Source organism: Mustela putorius, unplaced genomic scaffold, assembly GCF_011764305.1.
Source record: "Mustela putorius furo isolate JIRA1106 unplaced genomic scaffold, ASM1176430v1.1 tig00003845_pilon_pilon_pilon, whole genome shotgun sequence".
Taxonomy (NCBI): domain Eukaryota; kingdom Metazoa; phylum Chordata; class Mammalia; order Carnivora; family Mustelidae; genus Mustela; species Mustela putorius.
The window spans coordinates 74,256,049-74,266,616 of NW_025421998.1; positions in this window are offsets into that span (position 1 = coordinate 74,256,049).

Below are 10,568 nucleotides of genomic sequence, written 5' to 3' on the forward strand. Positions count from 1 at the left end.
GCTTGTAGCCCCGCCGTTTATCACCGGAAAGGAAGGAAGACCAAGAACTCGTGGCGGCCGTGAACTGTTCCATTGCTCTTTTCCTGGGGTGGAGGGACCCGCCGCCCGCCAGGGGAGAGGGCCTTAGGGAATGGGGAATGTGTGTGCACGTTGAGGGTGGGGGTGGGCGCCGCATCGTTCGCAGGGTGAGGAGGGGTGACTGTCCAGATAGAAAGGATAGGCTCTCCCCCACCCACTCCCAGGGCCGGGACTAGCGGAGCATCAGCTCTTGCTGGGCGCGAGCTCGGTGAGAGCCTGGACGGGGCCAAGCTCAGAAACGCCAAAAACCTGAAAGATGCTGTCATCGCCACCCCCATCCCCCCCGCCGATCCCTGGCAGGTCCAGCCCCTCCCAGGCTGACCCAGATACATCCCTGTTTGGGTCCGGAAAGGGAGGGGAGGGAAACAAGCACCGCGCCACCCACGACTCGGGAAGAGCAGGGCTCCGCGCCAGGGCCGCTTCATATCGCTGGGCTGTGACCCAAGGGAAGTTCTGGTCGGTCTGTGCCGGTCGTGAGGGAGGGGTGAGGAGGGCTCTGGGCAGGAGTGGGTGGGGGTTGCGTTTCTGCTCACAGAGTGTGCACACGCTGGTGGCGGCGTGTGAGGCCCGGTGAGTGATGTGATAGGCACAGAGCAGCAGGAAGAAATCTCATTTACCTCTTTGCTTTTGCTCATAAACCTCCTTCGTGGATGAAAGATCGGAAGAACAAGTTACAGTTTACTCCCAGTCTCCTTTGTCCACTTCGTGCAGTAAATCCAGACAACTGGGACATGTGGAAGAAATGAGTGGCCCCAGAGGAACCCTAAGTTGCCAAAATTTCACTTCTACCAGCAAATAATGTAGGGGTGTGTATGTGTATGTTGGGAAAGGTAGGCAGCTGTATGCTTCTCTTATGGACTGTGAGACCTGAAACAACCTAAAAAACACTCCCCAACACCAAGCTCCACCCACCTCAACACCTCCTGTCCTCACAGCTAAGGGGAGTTAGACATATGAGTGTGACCATCATCTTAGAGGCCCTTCCTCTCCGCCCAGGGAATTATTGAGTGGCCAGGACATCTGCCCTTCAGTTGTTGGTGAGGCCAATGGAATGACCTAAACCTGAAACAGACCTTCTGGAAAAAGAACGGGCCATCCCCAAAGCTAATTAAATTCCACTCCAAAGGACTTCATGCTGGGGCAGAAATACCACATGACTTGCCGAGAAGAAATCAGCCTTGGTAAAAGGCAAAAAGCTGAAAAGTTCAAGAGAAGCTAAATCCAGATGTGAAAATAGGTCCACCCAAACACCCCTTCCTGACCTTGTCTAGAGGCAGTCTGGACCAGATGACTTGTCTCTTCCAGATCTGTGATTACATTTCCCTTGATTCTCCACCCCTATTCACTTAGGACCCTTTATGGGCCCGGTAACTCCTCTTGCCGCTGACAGGTCTGACTTTCCTCCCTTCTCATCTGTACTTCCTTCTTCATGCTCTTCAGTAGGACCCTTCAAGCTGAAGATAGTGGGGTCATTACTAGAAGGAGTTGGGAAATGCTCAAGAAAATCCAGAGAAAGAAAGTTACTACAACCCTCACTTCTCTTGCAATAAAAACTACCACCCTAAAGCAGAGTTGATAAATAATGAAGTAAATTACATATGACTTCAGCTATGTTATAGCAGATGATGAGGTAAGGAAAGGCAGGGTTCAGAGTGCCATTAGATCTATAGATGTTTGATTTATTTATTTTTTATTCAGTGAAAAATCTCAAAATTGACTGTAAAACTCACAATATACAGAACCCTATTCTCTTTCTGGAGATTAATGTTGGTTTGCTTATAACTTCTGTATAGCACCGTAGCCAAATGAGTCAGTCTATTTTCTTAGTTAGATCCATTGTTTGTCTAATCTCCCAGGGCAGAGAGAGAACTAATTTACTACCAGACCATCTCCACCCTTTAAAAATGGAGAGTTACTTCTTCAACCAAATAGTCATTTGTGTTTCAGTCTGAACTGGCTTCTTCCTAAGGCAGTGACTCCTAATTTAGCTACTCACTAACCAATGATTCAAAGGTCTAGTATCTCCAACTTAGATTCAGTGACCTTAAGTGAGAACATTCTGTATTAATAGGATGGGTCAAAATAGGAAAGAAAAAAAAGTCTTTTTATTTTCTAAATCAATGAGTTTATCATGCATATTACAATATAGGTTGTATATCAAATAACAACATAGAATATATATGTCATTACAATTTTTTACTTGCTAAGTTTATCCAACTAAGAGTATTATTTACATAACATAGGTTCATTTTGAAATTTTAAGTTTGCTTTCGATGCCCTTAAAAACATCACTCCTTTTCCTCTTTAGTCACTACTAAAATTTTATTAAGTGTATGCTTACCTATTCGTCATCAAAAATTCCTCTTATGAATAGTTAAAAGCATCAGTGACTTAAATCTCAGTGTGCATTTAAATGCACACTGCAGACTTGCTTCTAGCCATGAAAGAGTAATGGGTACCTGACTTGTTCTACTGGGAAAACACCTCTAATGTGACAAATCTTTTCAGGCATTGGCTGATAGGTAGCACACAACTATGATCTCTGAGAGAAGGAAATACATGAGGTATGCTCCATGACTATCCCATAATGGTCCTGGTTTTTCTGTTGAAATGCACCTCCCGCCCCCCACCCCCTGCTCCAGGGTGCAAGAAAGTGAAATCCATACAGAGTAGTCTCACTTATGGAGAACTCAGGATCTTGCGCTTTTAAAACAGCTGAAATTGGCAGGGGAGCATATCTGAAAGTAATTAGCTATGAAAAGGGGGGCCCTAAAAGTCTACATGGGGATTCACCGTGGTTCCTTGGCCAAGAGCTGAGATGAATATGGACATGATAAGACTCTGCACGGCCTAGTAGGTATTGCCTGCTGCATATCATGCAGTGTTAAAAGTCAGAATTCCATCTCAGTGGGGGCAGAGAGACCTCATGAAGCACTTCAAGAATTCACTTTAGATGTTAGAAAGGCCATCCCTTTAAACTAAGGGGCACACCTTAATGTAAAAAGCATGTTTTAGGTCAAAAATTCAAAATTTTGTCTCTCCATATCATATACCCAAAGAATAAAAACAAATCAAATAGGCCAAGAGAAATTTACAATAAAACCAACACTCACTAAAGAAAGACATCATAATCCAACACCCATTTAAGAAGACCGTATTGTATAATTTACAGTGTTGAACATACAATAATAAAAATCAATAGGCAAGTGAAAAACCGAAAAAACGTGACTTAGACTCAAGAAAAAGCAGTCAAAAGAAGCTGATTCTGAGATGGCCCAGATATAGGAACTGGTGGGAAATTTTTTAAATTTATTTTTTAGTATAAATAATAATAATAAATTATTAATAAAATAATTTATAAATAATAAATATTTTTATTATAATTTTGTTCAAGTGTCTAAAGGAAATATCACAATGAACAAATAGATGGAGAATCTCAGTAAAAAAAAAAGTGAAAGCTATAAGAAACATGAAAATCTAGGACCAAAAATTGTGTCAAAAATGAAAAATTCAATGAATGGTTGTAACAATGAAAAGGGGTTGGAAGGAGAAAAAGATGATAAACTTAAAAATAGAACTTATATAATCTGAAGAACAGAGAGAAAAGATACTGAAAATTAAAGAAATGTAAACTCAGATATCTGTGGTACAATGCAAAGTAGTCTAATATATGTGTAAGTGGAATTCAAAAAGAAAGGAGAGAGAAAATGTGAGATTACATAGTTGTATATGAAAAAATACTGCACCATATTTGTCCACTATGAGAGAACACATTTATAGACCCAAGAGGGTCAAAAACCTGCAAGCAGAATAAATACAAAGCACATCACACCTCCATACATCACAATGAATGTGTTTAAACCAAATATGAGAAAAATCTCTAAAGCAGCCAAAGGGAAGAAATACATTAAATACAGATGAGGAAGAATAAGAATTACAGCTAATGTTTCATTAATAATAATGGAAGTCAGTATAGCAGCAATGTCCACAATAGTCAAACTGTGGAAAGAACCTAGATGTCCATCAACAGATGAATGGATAAAGAAGATGTGATACACACACACACACACACACACACACACACACACACAGGAATACTATGCAGCCATCAAAAAAATGAAATCTTGCCATTTGCGACGACGTGGATGGAACTAGAGGGTATTATGCTTAGCGAGATAAGTCAATCAGAGAAAGACAACTATCATATGATCTCCCTCATATGAGGAAGTGGAGAAACAACGTGGGGGGTTTTAGGGTAGGGAAAGAATAAATGAAACCAGATGGGATCGGGAGGGAGACAAAGCGTAAGAGACTCTTAATCTCACAAAACAAACTGAAGGTTGCTGGGGGGAGGGGGGTAAGGAGAGGGTGGGAGGGACATAGGGGAGGGTATGTGCTATGGTGAGTGCTGTGAAGTGTGTAAACCTGGCAATTCACAGACCTGTACCCCTGGGGCTAATAATACATTATATGTTTATTAAAAAATTAAAAAATTATTTAAAAAATAATGATGGAAGTCAGGAGACAATAAAGCAACTTTTAAAATATGCTTAAAGAAGGGTGCCTGGGTGGCTCAGTGGTTAAAGCCTCTGCCTTCTGCTCAGGTCATGATCTCAGGGTCTTGGGATTGAGCTCCACATCGGGCTCTCTGCTTAGCAGGGAGCCTGCTTCCTCCTCTCTCTCTCTCTGCCTTCCCTCTGCCTACTTGTGATCTCTGTCTGTCAAATAAATAAAGGAAATCTTTTAAAAAAAGAATAAAAAAATAAAGTATGCTTAAAGAAAAAAGAGGTCCCACAGAATTCTATAATAAGTGAAAATATCCTTCAAAATTAAAAGAGGAGCTGTTCTTTGTTTCTTCTTTTTCCTCTTACCTTGGGAATAAGGGCTATACTCCACGAGTACAGGCAAAATGGAAACAAAGCAACCCCAAAAAAGTCTAAAGTCAACTCTTGACAGGATCAAAGTGAGCCATAAAAAAACTCAGCTCTCCCTGAAAAGAGCATAATATCATTCAGGGTCTCTATAAATTTTCATCCATTATATGCCCCTTCTAAAAAGTAAAACAAAACAAAACCCAGCAAGCAAATCAACAGAAAAGAGAGCCAGAAGTAATTTAAAGTTTTGATTTACCAAAATAACTTTTAAAAGTTCAAAAAGCAACAGATAATTTTAACAGAGAACTGGAACTCACACAGAAGACTTAAATAAGAATCCTAGAATGGAGGGAGGGAGAAGGACAGTAGTGACTGAAATTAAGAACTAGATAGATGGTTTGAGGGACTATCTAGAATCAGCAGAACAGTAGACTAATAAACAAGAAGAGAGCTTAATGAAAAGTACCCACATAATACACAGAGAGAATTAAAAGGATATAAAATATAGAAAGGAAAATAAGAGATTAAGTGAAAATGGCTAGAGAGAAAGAATGGGGCTAAAGAAATATTTCTAAGAATTTTCCAAAATTAAGAAAGATAGAAATCCACATATTCAAGAAATCTACAAACTTGAAGCAGAACAAATACAGAGAAAACCATTATTAGGCACATCACACTTAAATTGCTGATAAAGACAAGGAGAAAATATTAAAGCTGCGTGAAAAGACAGGCACAGTAGTTTTGTGGGATAGAACCCAAAAGGCTGGCTTTTCAGAGGAAACTGTTGAAATCAGAAGACAGTAGAATGGGGCGCCTGGGTGGCTCAGTGGGTTAAGCCGCTGCCTTCAGCTCAGGTCATGATCTCAGGGTCCTGGGATCGAGTCCCGCATCGGGCTCTCTGCTCAGCAGGGAGCCTGCTTCCCTCTCTCTCTCTCTCTGCCTGCCTCTCCATCTACTTGTGATTTCTCTCTGTCAAATAAATAAATAAAATCTTAAAAAAAAAAAAGACAGTAGAATGACGTCTAAAAACAAACAAACAAACAAACAAAAAGAGGGGTGGTGGGTGAGACTGCTAAGCAGGAATTCTGTAATCATTGTAAATATCCTTCAAAAATGAAGACAAAACAAAGACACTTTCAAACAAAAGCTAAGAAAATAAACATTAAGATAGTTCATTAGACTGAGGGAAAATTATACCAGATGTACTATGGAATTGCAGGAACAAATGAGCACTGGGAAGGGTAAATTTGTGGGAAGAGATAAAATGGTATTAATGTTAAGACAGTTATTAAGTGATAGTAATATCTTGTGAGATTTAAAACATATAGAAGGAAAATGTATGACATCACTAGCACAAAAAGCAGGAGGGTACTCTGATTCCAGATTAGGTAGAGTGAGTAATACTTTGTCTCTCCCACTGAATACAGAGCTACAACTTGGAAAGAATGCATAAAGAAATTATTTGAAGACTATGAAAAGGAAATGGTAGTAGATGAATTGAAGAAAATGGAAATTTTAAGTACTAATAAGTAATGAAGAGTTTCTTACTTTGTAATTCCTCTGGTATCCTGAAGCCTGGACCCAAGGTAGTCAAACCCTTTAAGTGGGTACCTTCTATGAATAGAGGGACCTACAGGTGAAATCTCCAGAGAAGCCCTCTGGTTTTGATTCAAGGAGTCTAAAAGAGACTCCTAATATACCAGAGAGTGGGAGAAATCCCCTCAGTGCTATTCCTCTACCCTATATCTCTTAAATCTGGGTCTCCTGAAAAGTCCCATTTTGGTGTTGGCAGTAGTGACAGTAGCAACAGTGAGAGCCCACATGTGCCTAAAACTCTGACAGATGGGAAAATTCCTCTCCAAAAAGGGGTGTTGTGGTCTCAAGAAAGCAGGACAAAATTCCATTGCCATTTTTTCTTCTCTTCCTTTCTCTTCTGTTGTGTGGCTCCAGAAATGGGGATAGTCACAAAAGTAAATGGCAGAGTGAGATAACTAAAGGCAGTTTCTGGCCAATGAACCAAGAAGGTGAGTCCTTGAGAACCAGAAAATATCTGGGAAGTCAGAGAGAATGAGGAATTGGAAAAGAGACCCTTAGCGTTGTATGTGAACTCTTGTGCCTATTTCAAGCTGTACACATGTGATCTGACTCTAAATATCATACCAAAGACTTTGAGAACAGAACTATGAGACAGACCACCTCCTAGGTCCCAGACATACCCCTATGTTTTATATGTGTGAGACAGGCATGAATATCATTGCAAAGGCTTTGAAAATTGAAATAACTTCAGAACATGAAGCTACAGAAAGCTGGTCAGAGTTTTTAGCTTGAACCCAACTGGATTGATTGTATGCTAAAACAAGACTATCAGCAACCTCCCTAGGACTTAATCTAGACCCAGAGTCTTCTAATGATCTATTCAAAATGTCCAGGATACAATAAAAATTACTTGGGATACAAAGAACCAAGAAAAATCCAAATCATGTAGGAGAAGATAATCTACAGACAAGAATTCCTAAATGACACAGGTGTTGAAATGATCAGAGACTTTTGAAGCAGTAATTATGAAAATGTGTCGAGAAGTAAGGATGAATACTTTTTTTTTTAAAGAAGATTTTATTTATTTATTTGAGAGAGAGAGCATGAGCAGAGAGAGGGGCATAGGCAGACTCCCCACTGAACAGAGAGCCTGGACATGGGGCTCAGTTCCAGGACCCTGAGATCATTACCTGAGCTGAAGGCAGATACTTAACTGACTAAGCCACCCAGGCACCCCAGGATGAATACTTTTGAAACAAATGGATAATAGAAAATACCAGCAAAGAAACAGAAAACAGAAAGAGTAACAACATAGAAGTTTTAGAACCAAAATGTGCACAATTTTACAGTGATATATTGAAGTATTTATCTCACTAGCCAAGACCAAGAGCAAAATGGAGATGAAAGTGTGAGTGAACATGAAGACAGATCAGTAGAAATTATCTAGCCCTAAAAACGAGATTGAAAGGAAATGAACAAAGCCTTCGTGATCTGTGGAACAATTCTACAAGGTGTAGTATGTCATGGAATCCTAGAAGGAGATGAGAAATATCCCATTGCAACAAAAAATATTTGCAAAAATAATGGCTAAAACCTTCCTAAATTTTGTCAAATCTGGAGATTCTAAAAGCTCAGCAAAACCCAAACAGGATAAACTCAAAGAGATCCATGCCAAGACACATCAGAATAAAACTGCTAAAAGCTAAGGGCAAAGATAAAATCTTATAAGCTTAGAAAGCAGAAGGAAATCAAACAATATTTTTATTTTTATTTATTTATTAAAGATTTTATTTATTTGTTATTTATTTATTTACTTTTCAAGATTTATTTATTTATTTATTTGACCAAGAGAGATACGAGAGAGGGAACACAACCAGTGGGAGTAGTAGAAGGAGAAGCAGGCTTCCCACTGGGCAGGGAGGCCAATCTGGGACTCGACTCCAGGAACCTGGGATCATGACCTGAGCCGAAGGCAGATGTCTAATGACTGAGCCACCCAGGCACCCCAAGATTTTATTTATTTAGGAGAGAGCGAGAGCACAAGCCTGCATGCACAAGCCGGGGTGGGGGGCAGAGGGAGAGAGAGAATCCCAAGCTGAGTGGGAAGCCCCACTCAGGGCTGGATCTCAGGATCTGAGATCGTGAGCAGAGGTGAAATCAAGAGTCTGACGCTTAATGGGCTAAGCCACCAAGATGCTCTAAACAATATTTTTTAAAGCTCTGAAGGAAAAGAACCCTCAGCCCAGAATTCTATATACAATGAAAATATCCTTCATTAATGAAAGTGAAATAAAGACTCTCAGATGAAGATGAAGAATTCACTGTCAGCAGACCTGTTTAAAATAAATGCTAAGAGAATTTCTTGAGACAAAAGGGAAATGATATAAGAAGAAAACTTGAAAAACCTGGAATGAAGGAAAGGCAAGAGAAATGATAAATAGCTGGGTAAATGTTATAAACTTCTTCTTCTCTCCAGGTATTTAAAACACGTTTGATGATTGAAGGCAAAAAAGGGAAAAGTCTAATAGTGTTTTCATTGTGTGTAGATATAATACATAAGAAACTACAGTATCAAGTGAGGAGAGTAAATGTACTTTATATGGTGAGAACTTTCTACATTCCAACTGAAGTTGTAAAATGCTTATTTTAGAATCAACTGTAAAAAGTTATACATATATAATATAATCCCCGTAACAATGACTATACAGAGATATAGCAAAGAACAAAAAAAATTAAAATGTTCAAATAATTTAAGAGAGCAGACCAGAGCAATGAAAAACAAAACTAAGAGACAAATAATTAAATGGTAGCTAAAAATCAAGACATACTAATAATTATATAAAATATATATGGTCCCAACATAAAAATTTAAAATTTGAATAAATAAAAACATAAAACCCAACTATATGCTGGGTCTCGAAGAAATTCATTTCAAAAACTCATTTCAAATGTAATAATACAGGTAGATAAAAAAAGAGAAGGCTAGAAGATACATCATGTAAACACTAAAAGATGAAGTAGCCATGTCAGTATCAAAGTAGGTATCTGAGCAAAAACATTTACCTGAGATATTGAGGGACAAGACATAATTATAAAAGGGTCAATTTACCGAGAAGAAATACAATAGTAAATGTGTATGTGCCAAACAACAGGCTTGCAAAACTTATGAAGCAAAAATTGACCAAACTGAAGAAAAAGCAGACAAATTAACAATCATAGTTGATATCGACATTCTCCTCTCAGGAGTTGGCAGAACGAGCAGACAATTAGCAGTGAGCAGACAATTCTTGCTAATGCAGAAAAGTAGCAAGATACAGAACTCAAAAATACCATCAACAGATTGAATGTGGTTATTTATAGAATGTCACTCCACAACAGCAGAATATACGTTCTTTTCAACTGAACATGAGATATTCATGAAGATGATATGCTGGGTAATAAACATTAGCAAATTAAAAGAAGTGAAATTATACAAAATATGATCTCTGATTGAAATGGAATGAAATGGAAAATCAGTGAGGGAAAGAAATCAAGGAAATCTCTGAACTTTTGGAAATTAAGCAACATGCATCTAAATAATCTATAGGTCAAAGAAGTCTCAAAAGATATTAGAAAATATATGAACTAAATAAAAAGGCATGATTATGAAACCATGTTGCATACATCTTCTAAGTCAAGAATAAATATTGTAATCTCTGGGTTAACTAATAAAGAAATAATAAAATGAATAACTTTTCCATTTGTCTATTGCTACATAACATACTGCCTGCCCCCCAAATTACTGCTTTTTAAAAAATATTATCTATTTTTTAAATAAATTCAAGTATAATTAATATATAGCATTTTATTAATTCCAGGTGTTCAATATAATGATTTAACAATTCTACATGTTACTCAGGGCTCATCACAACGTGTGCTCTTAATTTCCTTCATCTCTTTCACCCATCTCCTGTCTACCTCCCTTCTGGCAACCACCAGTTTGTTCTCTATATTTGTCTGTTTTTTCTTTTCTTTTCTTTTTTTTTTGTCTTTTTCTCTTTGTTTTATTTCTTAAATTTCATGGACAAGGAAATCATATGG